This window comes from Podarcis raffonei, chromosome 6 (assembly GCF_027172205.1).
Source record: "Podarcis raffonei isolate rPodRaf1 chromosome 6, rPodRaf1.pri, whole genome shotgun sequence".
Classification (NCBI taxonomy): domain Eukaryota; kingdom Metazoa; phylum Chordata; class Lepidosauria; order Squamata; family Lacertidae; genus Podarcis; species Podarcis raffonei.
This window is the reverse complement of record NC_070607.1, coordinates 22,046,981-22,067,943: the sequence shown is the minus strand read 5'-3', so window position 1 is coordinate 22,067,943 and position 20,963 is coordinate 22,046,981. Positions and strand designations below refer to the sequence as shown.

At 43.6% G+C, this 20,963-nt stretch overlaps 1 protein-coding gene across 2 annotated transcripts in view; it reads left to right on the top strand.

Moving 5' to 3' along the window:
- The window catches only part of RNPC3 (RNA binding region (RNP1, RRM) containing 3), a 150,241-nt gene that overhangs the window by 63,315 nt on the left and 65,963 nt on the right, over nt 1–20,963 (top strand). The window lies entirely within an intron of this gene.

The following is a 20,963-nucleotide window of genomic DNA, read 5'->3' as shown; positions in this document are numbered from 1 at the left end:
CTTGCAACTGGGGGTGTAGTGTGTTCTGGATTTATAGTTGGATGGTTTGTTTGGTTTTTTTAACTGCCTTTACTCAGAAGTAAGCCCAGCTAATTACTCTGAAATCTGGGTCCAGTTAATAATAACAATAACAATAACAATAAATATTTATACCCCACCCTCCCCAGCCAGAGCCGAGCTCAGGGCGGCTAACACCAATAAAATCACAATAAAATATAATTGGGGGGGGGCAAACAAACAAAAAACAAACAAAAAACTAGTTTATTAAAATATGGGTTAAAATACAATTTAAAATGCAGCCTCATTTTAATAGTAGCCCATAAATCAAAACCATAAGGGGAGGGAAACATAAGGGTCAGACTGAGTCCAAACCAAAGGCCAGGCAGAACAGCTCTGTCTTGCAGGCCCTGCGGAAAGATGTCAAGTCCCACAGGCCCCTATTCTCTTGTAACAGAGCATTCCACCAAGTCAGGGCCAGTACTGAAAAGGCCCTGGCCCTAGTTGAAACCAATCTAACCACCTTGCGGCTTGGGACGTCCAAAGTGTTGTTATTCGTGGACCTTAAGGTCCTCCGTGGGGCATACCAGGAGAGGTGGTCCCGTAGGTACGAGGGTCCTAGGCCGCATAGGGCTTTAAAGGTCAAAACCAGCACCGTAAACCTAACCCTGTACTCCACTGGGAGCCAGTGCAGCTGGTAAAGCACTGGATGAATGTGATCCCACGGCAAGGACCCCGTAAGGAGCCTCACTGTGGCATTCTGCACCCGCTGAAGTTTCTGGGTCAGCTTCAAGGGCAGCCATGCGCAGAGCGAGTTACAATGATCAAGCCTGGAGGTGACTGTCGCATGGATCACTGTGGCCAGATCAGGGCAAGAAAGGTAAGGGGCAAACTGCTTGAAACGGCAGAGATGGGAAAATGCCACCTTTGCTGTGGCTGCAACCTGCACCTCCATGGAAAGGGAGGCGTCGAAGGTTACACCCAAGCTCTTGACAGTAGGCGCTGGCACTAACTGAGCCCCTGCAAGAGATGGGAGCTGGCCCCCCGACCCCATGTCATCCCAACCCACCCAGAGGACCTCTGTCTTACTCAACTGGCTCCTATGCAGCCATCCAGCCACAGCTTCCAAGCATCTGGTCAGTGTGTCCGGGGCCGAGACAGGGTGGCTGTCCATCAACAGATAAAGCTGGGTGTCATCAGCATATTGATGACAACCCAGCCCAAAACTCCGGAAAATCTGGGCAAGGGGGCGCATAAAGATATAAAAGTACATAAGGTCAAAACCTGTCTTGGGGCACGTATAGACGTGGATAGGATTGGGATGCATGCTTCAACTCTGGTCCCAAAGCACTTCTTATTGTTGTGGATCTGGCTGCAGTTTATATGTGTGCCCTTGATTTGTGTGTGTGCTCAGTTCTGTTGAAATGACAAAAAATATTTATTTTCCCTGGTTTAATGTATTCCACAGCCAGAGTAAGTGAGTAACTATGTGCTTTGGACAGGCATGATGGGGGCAATTTAGCACCCGTTAAGTGTTTGATGTCCTAGTCAAGTCAGGTTAAGTTATTTTTGTGAGCTTCTTTTTGTGATAGAGGAAGGCTGCAGAGTAGCATGTATTGGAGTTGTTTTTAGAAGTCTGGTATTGCATTCCCCGCCCCCCCCACCAGACAAAGCAAAATTTATTCCACACCATCACCTTCACCAGAGTGGGGTGTCCTTGTGTGGTTTGCCTCTGCTTCCAAAATGTCTTGGGCCAACTCTGCTACCCAAACATTCTAAAATGGTTCAGTTTATTTTCAGTGGTACCTCGGGTTACAGATGCTTCAGGTTACAGACGCTTCAGGTTACAGACTCCACTAACCCAAAAATAGTACCTCAGGTTAAGAACTTTGCTTCAGGATGAGAACAGAAATCGCGTGGCGGCGGGGGGAGGCCCCATTTGCTAATGTGGTACCTCAGGTTAAAAACAGTTTCAGGTTAAGAATGGACCTCCAGAACGAATTAAGTTCTTAACCCGAGGTACCACTGTACTTTTCAATCAGCACAGGCAGCAGAACTTCAATTAAAACCAGGCTGTGATTAGATAAAAAGGAAAGGCCAATCATCCTAAATAAATAAACACAAGGCTTTTAAAGTCTTCATATTAAACCATCTAAAAGTTAGTATTGTCAACAACTGGGGAGGAAACTGGGGGACACCTGGGTTGACAGCAGTACATGTGAAAAGGATCAAAGGGTTTTATCAGTAAACCACAAGTTTAACAGTGAAAGCTTCCAGACTGCCTCTGTTTTCCAGTGGGAGGATTCAATCACATAGCAGTAGTTTCAAGTTGCACGATTATGGGTGATTGGGAGGTCTTGCTTGCACAACAAAACCACTTTCCCAAGACTTTGGGCGATAAGGAAAACGGTGGGAAAATGCACTGAAAAGTGTATGATAACCCTTGTGTTGATGCAATATCCTCTGAACTCACAAACAAATCAGAATGAATGAAATAGCCAGAGACGACTAATCTCCCTGAACAAAAGTTTATTCGTTTGTTGTGGGCATCCGTTTGTCTGAAGAGACAATGGAGTGCACCTCCGGGGGGGGGGGTGAAGCCAAGCAGCTGCGTAACAGCACCAAAGTGACTTCCCTGGGGTGAAAGCCTGTGCAGTGTGTATGGAGGTCCTGGGTTGCCCAGATGACAAGGTCCCCCGCCTCCACCCTGGACCTCGCTGATGTGGTCCAAAGGAAAGCAGAGCAATACATTTGGTACCAATCTGGCTGCAAGAATTGCCAGAAGGATGTGGACAAGGTGCCACCCAACCATCTTAGGGACTCCACTCTGGATTTGTGTAGGCTTTCCTCCTTAGCCTTTTCTTCTCCTGAAGCTATCCCACAAGGCAGTGGTGGTTTAGAGTCAGAGTTTCCTTCTCCTAGATGGGCTACTCTCCCAAGTGGATGAGCCCTATCTGCCCCACACTTCCTTTAGGAGCATGTGCAATAGCCACCTTCTTGACCATTGGCCCCAAAACTGGTTTCATCTGCTCAATCCACTGGGAGCCTGTCTTCACATGTCTTCAAGGGTTTGAGACCCCAAGCTGTTTCTGGGGTGTGGGCACATGCCGACAGCTTCTATACTTAGACACACACATAAAAATAAATAAATCTCTAAGCAATGCACATTTCAAACCAATAGACAACATCATTGCAACCAATGGGCTCAAAATACAAAGGGCTGGGGGGAGAAATTCATGTGTGATAGATTGTAAGACTCTCCTTGTTAGAGTTTTTTAAGCAGAGCATACCAAGGAGGGTTTTTAAGTGAAGTCTGGATGGCCACCTATCAAGGAAGCTGCAGAAGTAGATTTCTTGCATTGGCAGGGGGTTGAACTAGGTAACCTTTTCAGGGTCCCTTCTATCTATATCTATAATGTACGATTCTATCTACCTGGGAAGCCTGTTTCACAAAAGCAGCAGTTCCCAGAGTGGTTTAACAATCTATCTCTCTTCACAGGGAACTCTGGAAACTGTATCTCTGGGAGACTAATAGCAGCCTCCTAACGACTCTCAGCATCCTATAGCTCCCAGAATTCTTTGGGAGAAGTCATGACTGTTTAAAGTGGTACCCTAGTTCTTGAAATGTATGGTGTGAATTAGGGGATGGCCGTAGCAGGTGCCAGACTGACAGACCCTCCAAGTGTCTCTATTTCCCAGGGACACCCCTGATTTAGAGAAGCCGTCCCAGTTTCTGATTTGATCCCAGAATGTCCTGCTTTTCCTTAGGATGTCCCCATTTTCACTGGAGAAATGTTGGAGGGTATGGAGTTGTCTGACCCCCAAACCTTGTGAAGGCAATCCTGTATAGGGAAGCTTTTTTAAAAAAATGTTTAATGGTTTATTATGTTTTTAATATATATTGGAAGCTGCCCAGAGTGGCTGGGGCAACCCAGTAAGATGTGTGGGGTATAAATAGTAAAACTATCATTACGGAATGGGATGTCCCTATTTTCATCAGAGAAATGTTTGAGGGTTTGGACTGATGCCAGACTGGCCAGTAAACAACACTCTGGTCCACACCTATGTCCGCTTTGAAAAGTAGCAAGGATGATGGTCATGCAGCTGAACACAGGTACAGACAATTAGCACACAGCTGTGGGTTAAACCACAGAGCCTAGGACTTGCCAATCAGAAGGTTGGCGGTTCGAATCCCCGCGATGGGGTGAGCGTTGCTCAGTCCCAGCTCCTGCCCACCTAGCAGTTCGAAAGCATGTCAAAGTGCAAGTAGATAAATAGGTACCGCTCCGGCAGGAAGGTAAACGGTGTTTCTGTGCGCTGCTCTGGTGCGCCAGAAGCGGCTTAGTCATGCTGGCCACATGACCCGGAAACTGTACGCCGACCCCCTCGGCCAATAAAGTGAGATGAGCGCTGCAACCTGAATGTCAGCCGCGACTGGACCTAATGGTCAGGGGTCCCTTTACCTTTACTTTTACAAAATAGTGTGCAAACACCACCACATGCTAAATGTGTGCACCTATGTACACAACAGCTGAGCTGTACAAATCAAGAAGGGTATACTCCTTCACATAACACTTGTAAATGTGTAGAGATATTTTGAACCTGTGTTCACTGCAAAGTGTGAGCAAGCCTCAGTTGTTTGCTATTAAAGGCCTTGTCTCTTTTCTTTAAAAATAGGCAGCTCGTATCCTTGGGAAAATATTGCCATACTACAGTTATTTCGGTTAGAATATTAATTGTTGCAATATTTCTAAATTGTGTGTGTGTGTGTAAAACAATTCCTTGCAACAGCTTTGAATGCTTTGGGGGCAAAGAACTCCAGTGGTAAACAAGCATCATACCCTGACATGAGCAAGGTAAAGCCAAGATTAAGAGATCTCTGACATTCAGATAATTATGGCTTGAGTTAAAGAACAATACCGCTCACTGCCGGCTGCCTACAGTGAATCCATCGATTGGGTTTCAGCTGTTTAGATTGTACTCTAATTTACACATTGAATTTCAAGAGCTATAATACATTACAACCAATGTGAGACAGAAGAATCATTAAACTGACCAGATTAATAACCCTCCCCTATGTGGCAAAGGAAGGTAATTGTGTGGTTCCCCCGCCCTAGCACAGCTGATATTGAAACCAATGGTGCATCGCAGAAATGGCTTGCTATCCTTCATTTAAGTATAAGCAGTGAAATAAACAAACTGGATTATTTATTAAATAGTTCAAGATTCATAGACTAGCCTATCACTCTACTGGTAGTGAGTGCGTTGTTCCGAGGCACCTATGCGCCTTTTCCATGGGCAAAAACATTGCTTTGTGTTCCCAGTTCCCCAGACAACTGGGAAATTCAGAGTAACCGTTATTCCTTTTGAGAAAGCAACCCTCCTGAGAAATTTCACTAAACTTATTGAAATTCATAGATCTCTCCTTGAAATTTGCAGGTGTTTTGCCCATTCAGCTGTTACCATGTGTCCTTGCCTACCTACCCATAGCCTCAGGTGCTGCAATGGGTCAGTGAGTTTGGCTGTTGGTTCGTTTGTTCGACCCACTCACACAGGGACAGCTGTGGGCAGGATTCCTGCATGGCAAGGGGTTTGACAAATGACCCTCAGGGTCCTTTTCAATTCTACAATTCTATGCTTCTATGTGTACAGTCAAGGAATACACACTAGGCGATTCAACAAAATTCACAGTCTGCCATGGCAAAAGTCAAGTTTTCTTAGAGGGAAAATTAGCAACAAGACAGTAAGTTTTGGTATAGGATTACAAAAATAGAGTAAGGTCCCACAATATATTAAAAGCAGTATCACACCACTTTAAGCAGTCATGGCTTCCCCAAAGAATCCTGTATTTCGTTAGGGCTGCTAAGAGTTGTTAGGAGACCTCTATTGCTCAGGCAGGCGCATTATGTGACCCATGAGTGTAGCAAAATAACCGGGCTGTACAACAGTGATGGGATAAAATCAGGTCAAATCTTTGTTGACAGCAGCAGGCAGGACAAGGGTTGGCATGGCATTGGGTCCCAGGATCAGTTCATCATTCCACAAGCCCCATGTTGATAGAATGGATCTGCTGGGTTTGGGCCACTCCAAACCAGTGCCATGGGAGTCGGCTAGTGTTGAACCTTGCCGTGGTGCAAGCCAACCCAGCAAGGCCTCACTGGGGGACCAGGGTGCAGATTCCAAACAGGCAGATACCGAACCCATGCTTGGGTTTGCCATGGTTATTCCTCCCCTCAGACTCCTTATGGGCTCCCTCATATTATGTTGATCCTGACCAATGCCATTTCTGCCCTCATACAAACCATGTTCTTCTGCCTAACAAAGGAAGGCCATAATTTCACTGAGAGAAAGGCAAAAAAACCCCCAACCAAGTGCCAATCAGATTGAGAGAGAAAAATTCATTTCTGGCTCTGTCAACCAGCGACCCAAAACTGCTCAATGAAGATTCTAACCTGACAGTGGGCAGGCAGGAAACTCTCAAAGTAAAATGGCTGTGAGCGCCAGGGGAAGCAGCCTTATATAGGCTTCCCTTTCCTCTATGCAGCAAGGGCTCATGGGATAGCTTTTTCCCATGAGCCCATCACAGAGCGAGGATACTGGGCAAAACCTTGCCCAGTATTTTGCTGCAATATATGGGCCACAGTACCACTGGTCAAAGTCGTCTCGTGCTCATTGAGAACGGAACGGGGCTTCCCCTCATGCAGCTACAATTACCAGGGTGTCCTGGGAAAAGGGATTGATTGCCAAACCACTCTGAAGACTGTAGCTCAGTTGTCTCCCCACTCCTCCGTGTGTTTCATAGCTCTCCCACTGTCAGTTGTTCACATCAGCATGGCTTCAATCATTTCCGTTTGTGTACACACCAGGAACCAATTGGTGTGCAGCTGGTTTGTGAAACCATACATTCTGTAACAAAGTACAGAAACATATGCATTTTGGATAATGCCACGTGAACTTGGATGAAAAACCCAGCACTTGAACTTCAGTGTAAGAGTGTGGACACTGCCAGAGTGCCAATAACAATTTACATGTGTTCCAGGTAGTTCCCCCAACCTGGCAGTTTACAGGGCCAAACCTGCTTACTTTCAGAAGTAAAATTATATCACATGCCAAACCACATTCCCACAGCCATTGTCTGCATAAGTTTCCCAATTTCTGGGAATGATCACTCCCTATCAGTAGCAATAAACTTTGTTGTAGGCACCTGTCTGTCTCAAGATACAGCATTAGCAGCACTGAAGTGACTTCCCTGGGGAGCATACCTGGACAGTGTGTATGGAGGTCCTGGGCTGCACAGATGGCAAGATCCGCCTCTCAGACTCACTGATGTGGTCCAAAGGAAAGCAGAGCAATACGTTCAGCACCAGCTTGGCTGCAGGAGTTACCAGAAGGAGACATACAAGGTGCCATCCAATCATCTTATGGACCATAGCTGTCAACATTTCCCTTTTTTTAAGGGAAATTCCCTTATTCCAAATAGGATTCCTTGCAAGAAAAGGGAAGAGGTCCCGTCCCCCCAATTTTTAAATTCATTTTATAACACAGCTAAACAACATAAACAGAAAAAACAAACAATACAAACAAATTCTTGTCTTATCCTTATTTTTTCTAAACATTGTTAGGTGGGCTTCCCCAAGTCCCCGCTATCTGATTTTCATTTTACCTCATCTTTAGCAGTTTACATATATCATAATTTTTAGGAAAAGGGAAAAGTTGACAGCTATGTTATGGACTCCACTCTGGATTTGTGTAGGGTATACTCTCGAGTCTTTTCTTAAACTTTTCTTAAACATTGAAAAAACAACAACCCCACATCTGCAGGAGTCCCATACATGTTATCTCCAAAATCTTCCAGACATCTTCCCTTTCTGTCTAGCTCAGCCACAGAGTTTTAATCTTGCTGAATTCAAGGCACAGCTTCCCTTCCCACCTATCTACAAGTGATCCTTGAGTTCCCTTCTTGATAGCTGACATGACAAAACAAGGCACCCTGGTGACAGTGACAACAGAGTGACCGACAGACAGCACGGCAGAGCAATTAGGTAGCTGATAAGAGAGAATAAATAAATACTATTGTTGACAAATAGCTGACATAAAAAGGCCAATACATGATACATGATAAGATAGAGCTCAAACAGTAGAACAGAGGCAATTCCCTTCTGGATCACTTGATGGAAGCAGGAACCTGCAGAGATCCCCAGGTAAGATTTGCAAATAGCTGCAATTGCAAAGGGAACTGCCAGCTCTTTGTTAGAGAGAAAGGAACTTCAGCTGCACCACAGAGTGTCGTAGGAGGCTGGAGGAAACAATCATGCAAATTTAGCAGGACCAAATAAATTGGGCCAATATTTATTTTATTTTTTTAAAAAATTCCAGTACAGTCATACCTCATGTTACGTTTGCTTCAGGTTGAGCGTTTTCAGGTTGTGTCCCTTGGTGACCCAGAAATACCAGAAAAGGTTACTTCTGGGTTTCGCCGCTAGCGCATGGACAGACGTGCAAAATGACGTCACGTGCATGTGCAGAAGCGGCAAATTGCGACCCGCGCACGCGCAGACGCAGGTTGCGTTCTGCTCATGTTGCAAACAGGCCTCCGGAATGGATCCCATTTGCAACCAGAGGTACCACTGTATATATATGAATCAGAGCATGTGGAAGCAGGGAAGACTTCCCTCTACCTCATTACCTTGATCCAGGAGCTAGTCTTAGCAAAAGTGGACGGTGTGAAGTGATCCAGTCATGGCTATCCTGTGCCAAGTCTAGTTTGGCCTGAAACATGGTTCAGTTTTACAAGATTTTCTAGCAAAGCTGCTGCTATGCTCTGGAATTAACTGCACTCTGCATTCATTCACCCCTTCATTGATGCCAGCAAAATTATAATTAATAGGTGCTGTATTTCCGTGCGGAATACTGGTCTAAATGGAGCATTCACACAGGCTGACCCCACACTGCAGATATTTCACCACTGCTATTTCTTTTTCTTCCTCTTTTTAAAGGACAACTTTCCCACTCTAAAAATTTATCACATTCTTTGTAATTGCTTAGCTTCAACGAGAGGAGAATTGTATTTCTATGCTCCAGCAATAATATTATTTGCAGGAGGATTATATAAGCCATAAGTCTTTGTCAAAACCAATTACTGGAATTTTCAAGAAGCACTCCTAACTACTAGAGAAACTTCTGAAGCAAATGGAGGCACTAGATCCGTGCTGTTTAAAATTACCCTGTTGGGCTTCAGCCAATATTCAGGTAGTATGAGGACAATGGCACCACATAGGGATGAATGTTCTGCTTCCCTGGCTGGTTTCCCTACAGCCTGAAGAAATAGAGCCATTAATCTTCTTATTTAATTTTACAGGTGTCACCTATATCTAAGTTTCTGAGAATTATTTTCACCTGTTTTCCCTTCAAGAGAACAGGAATGGGAGATTTGGATGCAGAGTACGAGACTGCCAAAGCAATTTTTGTTTGAGGTATTGCGTTTCGGGTCGCTTTACCAAGATTGGAAGAATTATTTTTCCTTCACAAATGGAAATCATGTGATTATGTACAAAATATACTTGCAGGATAGAGGTGGGAAAAAAGCTTCCCCTCTCCCCTTACTACTTCTTTATGAGCTCTCTAGGACTGATAGATAGAAGCTTACCTAATAATACAATAATGAACAATATAATAATAAATAATATAGCTCCAAAGAAGCAACATTGGAAAGTCAGTCGGTACAGAGGTGGCAGCTGCCATTTACTAAATCAAAGTATTGATCCACCTGTCATAGGAGAGTTTTAGGTAAGGGTTCCTCCCAGACCTACCTGGACACACCAAGGATTGAATCTGAACCATTTGAATATAGAACAGGTGAGCTAATGGAAACAGCATTCCATTTTTAGTATGGTCAACAGCTAGATAATAGCATGATTGTATCTCCTGTTGGTTTATGTCAGCAGGGAATTGTGAGTATGTTAGGAAATTTCATCCTTCATAAGCACTGAAAAACAAGCAAACCCAGAACTAAAATAAGAATTAAAACTGTATTGTTTTAATTAGTGTTTTTATGGAGCAGTCAAGTAATTTCGTTGTCCCCGAGAGGGGGCAATGACAATAAAGATATTATTATTATTATTATTATTATTATTATTATTATTATTATTAAAAAGAATGTTGTTACATACTCCGCTTATGCTCATGAGAGGACTGGAAAGAACTCCTTTCAATTGAATTCTCTTTCCATTGCAATACCAGCTCCAGGAGACCCTCAGGCAAGGAACACCCAGAACTCTCAAAATGTGAGGAACTGGACCTCCGCTCAGGTGGTCCCACTCTAAGCAGTGCAGGATTTAGAGCATTGCAGGAGGCTTCCCTGCACAGGAGCTGAGGGGGTACAAAATAACAATAATTTAAAACCCTATAAGGGTAAAGGTAAAGAGACCCCTGACCAATAGGTCCAGTCGTGGCCGACTCTGGGGCTGCGTCGCTCATCTTGCTTTATTGGCCGAGGGAACCGGCGTACAGCTTCCGGTCATGTGGCCAGCATGACTAAGCCACTTCTGGCAAACCAGAGCAGCGCACGGAAACATCATTTACCTTCCCGCTGGAGCGGTACCTATTTATCAACTTGCACTTTGACGTGCTTTCAAACTGCTAGGTTGGCAGGAGCAGGGACCGAGCAACGGGAGCTCACCCCGTCACGGGGATTCGAACCGCCAACCTTCTGATCGGCAAGTCCTAGGCTCTGTGGTTTAACCCACTGTGCCACCCGCGTCTCAAAATTGGGAGGGATGCCAAACTTTGTCCTGGCTCAGGGTGCTATATTATCAAAGTTCATCCCTGCCTCTAGGGGCCCTGCACTGTCAGGGCAGGACAGCCCAGCAAGCATGCCACAGCATCTGCTGCCACCTCTCTTCTCCTGCCACCCCATGCTGAGTGTCCAAGCAAGTAAAACTGTAAGTGGTGGCAGCTACTGCTGCTTCCCCATCTAGTACAGCCTTTCTCAACCTGTGGGTCCCCAGATGTTGTTGAACTACACCCCGTCACCCCTAGCTAGCAAGGCCAGAGCTCAGGGATGATGCGAGTTGTAGTCCAACAAGATCTGAGGACCCACAGGTTGATAGTAGATAGGACAACAGCCAGAGCTGCATGTGAGCGAAATTGGAAGGAGCATGGAAGCTGGAGACATGGGGACATGCTTGCTCTGCCCTAGAGGCCAGGGCTCCCCTCAATAGAGAAGCAAGATCTGTGGGGTGTTAACATGGTGAGCCATTCCATCTTAAGTTCAAGCTGTATACTTGTGGAAATATAACCATATATCCCGAAGACACCACAGTCTCTCCAAGGAAACCTAACCCTAAATGTAGACACCCTTGTAGTCTCTTACCATGTGGAGATTGGGGTGGCATGTAAACAGTACAGTGGTACCTCTGGTACGCTTCAGGTTACAGACTCCGCTAACCCAGAAATATTACTTCGGGTTAAGAACTTTGCTTCAGGATGAGAACAGAAATCATGCTCCGGCGGCGCAGTGGCAGCAGGAGGCCCCATTAGCTAAAGTGGTGCTTCAGGTTAAGAACAGTTTCAGGTTAAGAACAGACCTCTAGAACAAATTAAGTACTTAACCCGAGGTACCACTGTACGTCCCCAGTGAAGGCCTCTGTTTTTAAGCATAGATGAAGTCTAAGAAGGATGTTGGCTATCACATAATCCTTCATTTCCCTTTTCTCCACAGGTCAAAGGTATTATTAGATAAGGTGCCCTATGACTGTAGCTTGACTAACTCTACTGCTATTTCAACATCCCTTTATTAAGGCATCCTTCTATTTCCTTGCACATCTTCTTCAGCGAAATTGTCCCAACTTGAGCATCCCGTAAACTAAGCCTTGATATTTAATAAATACTTGCTGCAATTTTCACTTTATATGTGAAATGGCTTGTTTGAATATCTCAAATGCGGAGATATATAATATTAGCATACTGTATCTGAATGAGCCACTTTTCTCTGCACCTAAAATTGTCCAGAGTAATGGTAAAAAGTAATTCTGAAGGTTATATTAAGTATAATGGGATGCAATCAGAGCACAACCACAAATCTTTTGAAGTTGTTATAAACTGTGGTGCAAACCACTTCCTTGCTGGCAGTTTGCTGAGCATTTCAATGAGGCTGAAGAGCCCAAGCTATCTATTTCAATTCCATTCCATACATGGCAAATCTTATCATGCTGCAATACACATTACCAAAATCCAGATCTGAAAAAAGGAAAGAATCTGGCACTTAAAAATCTAGGTGCTCCCCAGATACCTGCACCAATAAAAATACAAATCCTTTCTACTTGTCTCTTGTAAACAAAAACCCTCTATCCCTATTTTGCCATTGGGGGAGTTGTCAGGGATGCCTTTTGAACATTTTGTTAGTGTGCTCACATGCACACTTGAATGATTCTGGTGTCTGGTCCCTTCCTCAGGCCTGTAAAAATAAAGAAATCTTTTCACAAGAAGAAGCTGCTCAAGAGAGCCGGCCTCCATCTTCTCAGGTTGCACAACTTAACAGCAAAGAGTACTTTGCTGCGGATTTAGCCCACGCATATTGCTCAAGGAATACTCCTATCAAGGAAAACTCCTATCATCCCTGACCACTGGTCCTGTGAGCTAGGGATCATGGGAGTTGTAGGCCAAAAACATCTGGGGACCCAAGGTTGAGAACCACTGCTCTAGGGTTATTCTTTACAGCAGTGAGCTGCTGGTAGCAGTTCCACCAGGTGTGTGCAACACTTGGCGTTTTCATTCATGGACAGCAATGGTGGCTGGTGCCCATTTGGGTCTGGTGGGGTGAAAAGCAGACAACACAAGGAGGGGCCAGAACCATCTATCTAATACTCGCTCTCACCCAAATCCTCCTCCCCGCTGAGTTCTACAAGGGGTAACACTAAGACATGTATCTGAAAAAGTGTTGTCTAAGGGGCTACTGGAAGGAATTTTTTAATTTTGTTTCGACCATGGCAGACCAACACGGCTACCTATCTGTTACTAGAACTAAGACAAAGGAAGGGGAAGCTGACAGGCAGGGCCACCACCTGGGCTGGATGTCAGCAAGAAGGCAATTGCAGGTGGAGGGTTGGCTGAGGACAGACTGGGGTTGGTGGGACAGGGCTCGATTTATTCTAATGGACCAGCCCCTACGGATTTAGGAAGCAGGGCTTCTCATTCAGGTAGCTGCACTGTTTGTTGCTCCCACTTCCTTCCAGCTCCAGTGGTGACTGATGGAAGCACAGGGTGATGCAAGCTTGTCCTCTCCGCAACCTTTAGGTGTCAATGCTGCTGCAATGGGTGCTAAGAGTCATGGGGATATTTCCCTCCTTTGGAATTGTGCCATGTAACAAATGGTGAGGTAGAAACTGATTTGTTTGCCTCTACAGAACAAGATGGGATGCAGGTGGCTCTGTGGGTTAAACCACAGAGCCTAGGACTTGCCAGTCAAAAGGTCGGTGGTTTGAATCCCCGCGATGGAGTGAGCTCCTGTTGCTTGGTCCCAGCTCCTGCCTACCTAGCAGTTCGAAAGCACGTCAAAGTGCAAGTAGATAAATCGGTACCGCTCTGACGGGAAGGTAAACGGTGTTTCTGTGCGCTGCTCTGATTCTCCAGAAGCGGCTTAGTCATGCTGGCCACATGACCCGGAAACTGTACGCCAGCTCCCTCGGCCAATAAAGGGAGATGAGCGCCGCAACCCCAGAGTTGGTCACGACTGGACCTAATGGTCAGGGGTCCCTTTACCTTTACCTTACAGAACAAGATTATAACCAGTGCCATTTTTATAGAAAAAGAGGTGCTGGAACTCACCATGAACACCTCCCTCGGTCTCACAGAATGGCAATGACACTCACCTGAGAGGTGCTGAACTGAGTTCCAGAGAGTTCCAGCTGCAAAAAAGCCCAGATTATAATTATTACTGCAATACTCTTAAATTATGTTACTGAAGCTAGAACTCTTTCTCCCTGCTGACGCGAGAGCTGCCCTTCAATTGATCCAGTTCCAAAAGCAAGAAGATAGAACCAAAACAACGGCCCATTCTTCCTGAGAAAGAACACTTAATTTAACCCACCCTTACATCCCGTCTCCTGCCTGCTGTATGGCTGTGATAAATGTTTTTGCACAATATACACATTTGCTCAAATACGAAGAGTAACAAGGAAGCGATAAGGGGGTTTAAGATTAATGAAGTGTAATATAACCACTGCAAATTTAACTTGAATGCCAGAAGTGGAAAAATCCTGTTTTTAAGGCATATTACCCACTAGACTAGTTTGTCAAAGGAGGAAGGTTACAGAGGTGCCAACCACAATGTTCTCAGGATGACAAAATAAGACACTTAAGAGATTAGAAGAAATGATAAGCTTGTAATAACAGAACAGTCTGGATAGCCCAGGCAGTCTCTTCCAGACAGAAGATCTCTGACAGTGTGACATTAACTAAATATAGGCACACGGAGCCAAACTCTTTAGGAAGACAAAAGTGAGGGTGCTTGCAACTCAGATGGATTCAAGTCAATGGGAGTTCAGTCACCGACTTGAACAGGGAATGGATTAGTTGACATAATGAATAGTTCCTTGGGTTTCTGTTCCAAAGAAAAATGTAGCAGAACACAAATCTCCTTGTGACAAATGAAATATAAATACCAGCGCCTTAAGAGAATTGGCAAATAATACAGGGTCAGCACTAGGATACCCTCCAACATTCCTCAGATGAAAAGAGGGACATTTCTCACTCCTCTACAACTCACCCTCCTTGGCCCCCAATTTTTGTACCTCCCCAGAGTATTTCTTTTCAGAAGAAGGGATGGGCCACCAGCACTACGCTAATGGAACACAACACACACACCACCATCCTGAGAAAACCCCTTAATCCCATTTTTTAATTCAAAAAATCAAGACTCCTGGCACTCCACTCCGCTCCCCCTTTCTTCCCACCCAGGGTGCACCTGTCTCAGAACCGGCACATTGTGCGAGGCTGGGCCACAACAGTAGCAACCTGTCTTCCTCCTTTTTTTATAAATATTTTTATTGGTTTTTAACATACAAAATTATAAAACATACCACACAATTTATCACAAATACATTCTTATTGAACTTCCATCAGCACCTCTGATAATCCTCCGTCTTAATCACTTCTTATGCATTTCCTAACTTAATATTGCCTTTACATCTCTTAACATATCATCTCTCCTTCTCCATTTTTACAATATTTCTAATATTATTCCTCACAGAACTTCTTGCAAACCTACAAACGTTGTCTGGACATCACAAATACTTTTCAAACAATCCAGTCTTCGGTAAATTTCTGGTCCCACCGGTTTCGGATCCTTCCCTTTAGTTTGTCAAGTTCTGCATAGTCCATTAATTTCATCCTCCATTCTTCCATCGTTGGTAATTCTTCTTGCCTCCATTTTTGGGCCAATAGTATTCTTGCTGCTGTTACTGCATATAGAAAAAGCTTACATTCCTTTCTATTTATTTCTTTTCCAACAATACCCAAGAGAAATGCTTCTGGTTTCTTTATAAATGTATAATTCAACATTTTTTTCAACTCGTTATATATCATCTCCCAGAAGCATTTCACCTTTTTACATTCCCACCGCAACCTGTCTTTCTCCTTGCCCACTGTCCAGCAGCTGCTACGAGCTGCCCAACGGAGGATGCTGGCAGCGGCGGCCATGGAGAAGCAACAGAATGCTCCCTTACAGCTACAACTGCTCAGGAGAAACATCAGCTCAGCAGTCTCTCCCAGTTTAGCAGTGGCACTAGTGGGGGAAATAGGGACATTCCAGGATCAAATCAGAAGCAGTGAGTATGGCAGGAAGATTCAAGGACAATCAATTTTAATTTTTGGAAATGATTCATGTTATTATGTACAGAAGCTGCATTGTTTTACATTTTCTGGATGTCTCATGATCATGTTATAAACTAGTCATGTTCTATGTTATAAATCAAGCACGACTAGGAGTTGCTTCTCTTTGTTTTCCAATACATTTCTTATCAATTAAAAAATTGGTGCAGCGTGAGCAAATTTTTATTCTGAAAGTGCGGCCCAGAGAAAAAAAGTTTGAGAACCACTGTTCTAAACTCTTGTGAGAACCTTAAATTTAATGCATTTTTATTGTTCTCTGTGATGTTCTCTGATTTTTATATTGTTGTAAGTTGCCCTTGTACTGGAGAAATGGTAGAAGAGAAATTTAAAAAATATATAAATAAAATCTACCCTGGAAAAACGTGTGGCAGTGACTATGCCAGCATATTAGAAAATATGAAACTGCACAGGAGGGTTTTGCTGCTGCATTGTGCCAATAACTCACCTGTCAGCAGCTATTCCACCTGGCTGCAGCAGAGGGAGATGTGAGATAGAGGGAACTGAGATTAACAGTCACTTGCCCATTCTCCATCTGCAGAGAGAGGGCTGTGTAATCCTTGAACGGTGCTTTGTAAATAATAATAATAATAATAATAATAATAATAATAATAATAATAATATAACAACAACAACAACAACAAAAATGTTAAATATGTTGGTGCTTATGTAGAGATCTACAGCTTACTGGCAATTATCTTTTTTTGCCGCACAGAAATGCATACACAGAGAGAATACTTTTTAAATGGAGGCAGTTCACACATATGGCTAAGAGTTATTCAGTGTTAATTGATCAAGGGAGGAGAGATCTCTCATCTCATACTGTAGAGGAGATGACAGTAGGTGCTAAAAATAAATGCTTCCTGCGATAGCAAAGCCACATATCTGGTCATTGCGTGACACCTCACTCAGTGAATGTGCATGTGTGCTCACCGAAAACTACATTCATAAGCTCACCAACATAGTTAAAGGTTTTGGTCATGGTCCTGATCTATGAAAGCAGCGTTATCAGCAGGGCTTTTTTCAGCTGGGACTCACAGGAACTCAGTTCCGGCACCTCTCAGGTGGGTGCCATTGCCATTACAGTGGTACCTCGGGTTAAGTACTTAATTCGTTCCGGAGGTCCGTACTTAACCTGAAGCACCACTTTAGCTAATGGGGCCTCCTGCTGCTGCCGTGCTGCCAGAGCACGATTTCTGTTCTCAACCTGAAGCAAAGTTCTTAACCTGAAGCACTATTTCTGGGTTAGCAGAGTCTGTAACCTGAAGCGTATGTAACCTGAAGCGTATGTAACCTGAGGTACCACTGTATAAGAGAATGAGGGAGGCGTTCATGGTGAGTTCCATCACCACGTTTTCTAGAAAATTAGCACTGATTATCAGCATTATTGCGTAGCAATATCTGCCCTCCCTTCCCCACAGGTGGGTGGGGTTTGCGGCACTGAGCGGGGCTCTAGCACCTCAGATGACTTTGAGGGGATCATGTCTTTCAATGCTCCTTCATGAGAGGGAAAAGACTCTTCAGGAAGAAAACTAGCTCAGACACCTAATTCCTGATATCTGGTTTTCTATGTATGTTTTCAGAGAGAGAATTCTACCATGCCATCCCCACCTCTTAGTGTGAAACGGTAGAGTCCGGAACCAATGTTAACATATGACCAGCTGCTTATGTACATGCTGAAATTGTCACATTTACTTTACATAAAAGAAGTGTATTCTTATTTGTATTACTATTCATTTTTACATGAACGCGTTATTGTTCATGGAGTGGAATGAACGTTTGACAGAGTATTTCCTCCTCCCCACACCTTCTAATTTACAATACATGTAAAACATTTTAATTGTCCTCCCCCCCCATCTCCAGCTGCACCTCTGGCTGCTCTGTGACCATCTAAACATTTTTGTCTTTCAGGTCAGCACTCGCAGCTATAGATGAATGCCACTGAAGCTTTGCTTGCGCTTAAGGGAGAACAATGCGTGGCTAAGCAGGTGATCTTTTGATTTCACTTCTAGAGCGAGATCAGTGCTGATGACAGAACAGATGGTCATCTTTGTTGCAGGGCAGGGGGGACGAAAATTAAAATAACCAGATAGAATTGGGCAGATGTTTGCTTACATCCGTGCATAAATAGAACTAATCCTTATTGGTTAACTCTGCAATCTGGATTCTTGGGCGCAAGGGAAAGGTGATATAGTATACACAAGTAAAATACGCAGTGAGCAAGCCAAACCCATTTAAGATGGAACCTTTGAATATCTATTCCAAAGCAGAAGATACAGAAGATGACAGGCTTATTCTAAACGGTATGGTCAGCATAACGTTTCTGGAAGCAAGAAGAGCCGTTCTACATTCTTGCAGTTTCTCTTTGTTCTGAGATTGTTTTATCTGTTTTGCTTTTCCTTGCCAGAGATTGCAGCACATGCGTGATGTATGCAAGTTTCTTCTGTTTTATAGTTTTTATGTTTTTGGGAACAGCATTTCACATTGATCAGCCAGAGCTAGGTGGATGGCTCTTTCCCCATCCATCTCAGAGTTCCCTACAGCTTTTTCTGTGCATGATGGAATCTGTTACAAAGACAATGTCTTTGTGGTGATTCTCTCTCTAGGTTAAAAAATAATATTCCAGATGTGTTCTTTCTATGAGGTCTCAACATCTGCATCACTCCTGCTGCATTCAAAAAAAGCTGGAACATGGAACCAGACTATGGTCCATAAGGTCAGAAGGAAGACTCATATTTGGGGCAAGTTTGAGTCTGTTATCACTTCACTACTTAGGCTGTTGCAGTAGAAGAGGGAGAGGACACATCATCCTGGCATTCATACATCACAGTGACTTTAAAGCTCTCTGAGATTCCTTGGAAGCCTATCATTAGTTCCTCAATGAGAAGATCAGTGATGCCAGGAAGCTTCCCGAAAAGACAGCTTGCTCTTCATTACTGATGTCCCTGTAGCCCAGAAAAGAGGGTGCAATTGCTCTTAGGCTGTAATCCTGTTAGTGGGAGTTGGTTCTACTGAATTTACTTCTGTTCTGACTGAACATAATCATGATCACACAGTTAGTTGTTGTGGGTGGTGATTATGATCCAATAGACTTGACCAATGAACTGGCTATGAACTTTAGCACAGACTCCAGACTTCTCAAATATTTTGTGCAGGTAAATGTGGAGAGAATTCCCAGAAGGTAGACAGTTTGAAATCCCCCAGCTCGATAAAATGCTGCTTATCTTGTGGCAGTTGCCAACAATTAGCTACTATTTTGTAGCTGCATATTGATTCTGCTCACAATATGTGGAACTCTGATCACCTGACCATACTTCCTGACCCAGGTGATTTGTTTTAAACCCCTCCCCCTTGACCAGTGGCTCATTGAGGTCATGTGTTAGCATAAAACAGCCTCAATCTTCTGAGAAATCATTCAAATGCTTTGGGAGTCATAGTGAATAATCCCTTACTCTTGAATGATGCAGCAATCACATTTATGGTTTGCAGACCCCGCAAGTGTCTCTATTTTCCAGGGACAGTCCTGGATTTACAGAAGCCGTCCTTGTTTCTGATTTGATCCTACAATATCTCCCTTTTGCTTAGGACACCCCTATTTTCATCAGAAAAATGTTGGAGGGTATGGAGTTATGTGACCCCCAAGCCAAGGAAACAACTAACTATGCAACCTTTAGAAGACTTCTGAAGGCAGCCCTGTATAGGTAAGTTTTTTTAAATGTTTGGTGTTTTATTATGTTTTCTGTATGTTGGAAGCCACCCAGAGTGTCTGGAGCAACCCAGTCAGATGGGTGGGGTATAAATAATAAAACGATGATGATGGTGGTGATGATGGAATAGGACATCCCTATTTTCATCAGAGAAATGTTGGAGGATATGGGTTTGTAAGACTGTGTGGCCAATGCACTAAATTACCCATGAGGCAGAATTTGATTTTGCCACAAGGTGGCAATAACGATTAAAATATAAAGGCATTACCTGAAATAGATTCTATTTGCTTGATTAAGTATGACCCAAACATTGTGACCAGTCATATAAAGAACAGTACCTATCCAATTCTCTCTCTCTCTCATAGAATGACAAGTCAAGGACTATGGGGAATGATTTCCAATTTAGCATCCCCTGTAAGGGGTGCCTTTATCCTGTTTAAGACAAACACAATGATAAACTTACAATGCTGATCATGCTTTCATAAATATATGCTATTGAATTCCAAACCTGAACTGGAAAAAAAAATAGGGAGAGAAAGAAAAGAGCTGTATTGCAGTTGAGAATCAAATTGTCTGTTCAAGTTCTCTTGTACCGTAGGTTCATATTCTTTTTATAATTCTCCCCATTAATGCTCGCAAGCGATCTACAATCATTAAGTAGCGTGTGACAACGATGTTTGTTGATTAGCTATCATGTAATAATAATTACTGTCACTTTCAAGCCAAAGACGGAGAGCAGATGAACGTTGCGGTGTTTTAATCTGGAAATGTTGATGGTGGCAGAAGACGACAGCAAATAACAATAAAAACTGGTGCAATGCATACACAGCGCCACTCAAAGCAGCTAGATGAAATGATACCCCATTCTCCTGTGTAAACACCAGCTCTCTGTCATACGCAGCTCTGGCGCACTAGTTGTTCATCTGCATTATTCATTATTATTGTCTGCAAAATTAAAAATGAAACCTTCTAGGACAAAACATCTATGCAACAAGAAGCTAAAGTGGGAGGCACGGCAACCTCTAAATTTTGTTTGAGTGCTAGATGACCTCAGTAGGAGAAAAAGGGTATGTGAAAAAATAGCCCTGGTATTAACGCAGATCTATTTGAGTCTTCATGCTTTGTAGTTTGAAAACAAGCAGCTGACAAGGAATAGCTAGAACTGTACATATATTACTATTCCATCCTTTTCGTAGAGTAAGCCTAGGCTGAGGGCCGATCCATTCCATACATTTAAAGGACACTTGGTGCAAATTTGAAGCACATTACTTCCCCAAAAGAATTATGGGAATGGTAGTATGATACCTGGGAATTATGGGTCTGTGAGAGGAAGGAAAACTACCATTCCCAGAATTCTTTGGCAGAAGTATTGTG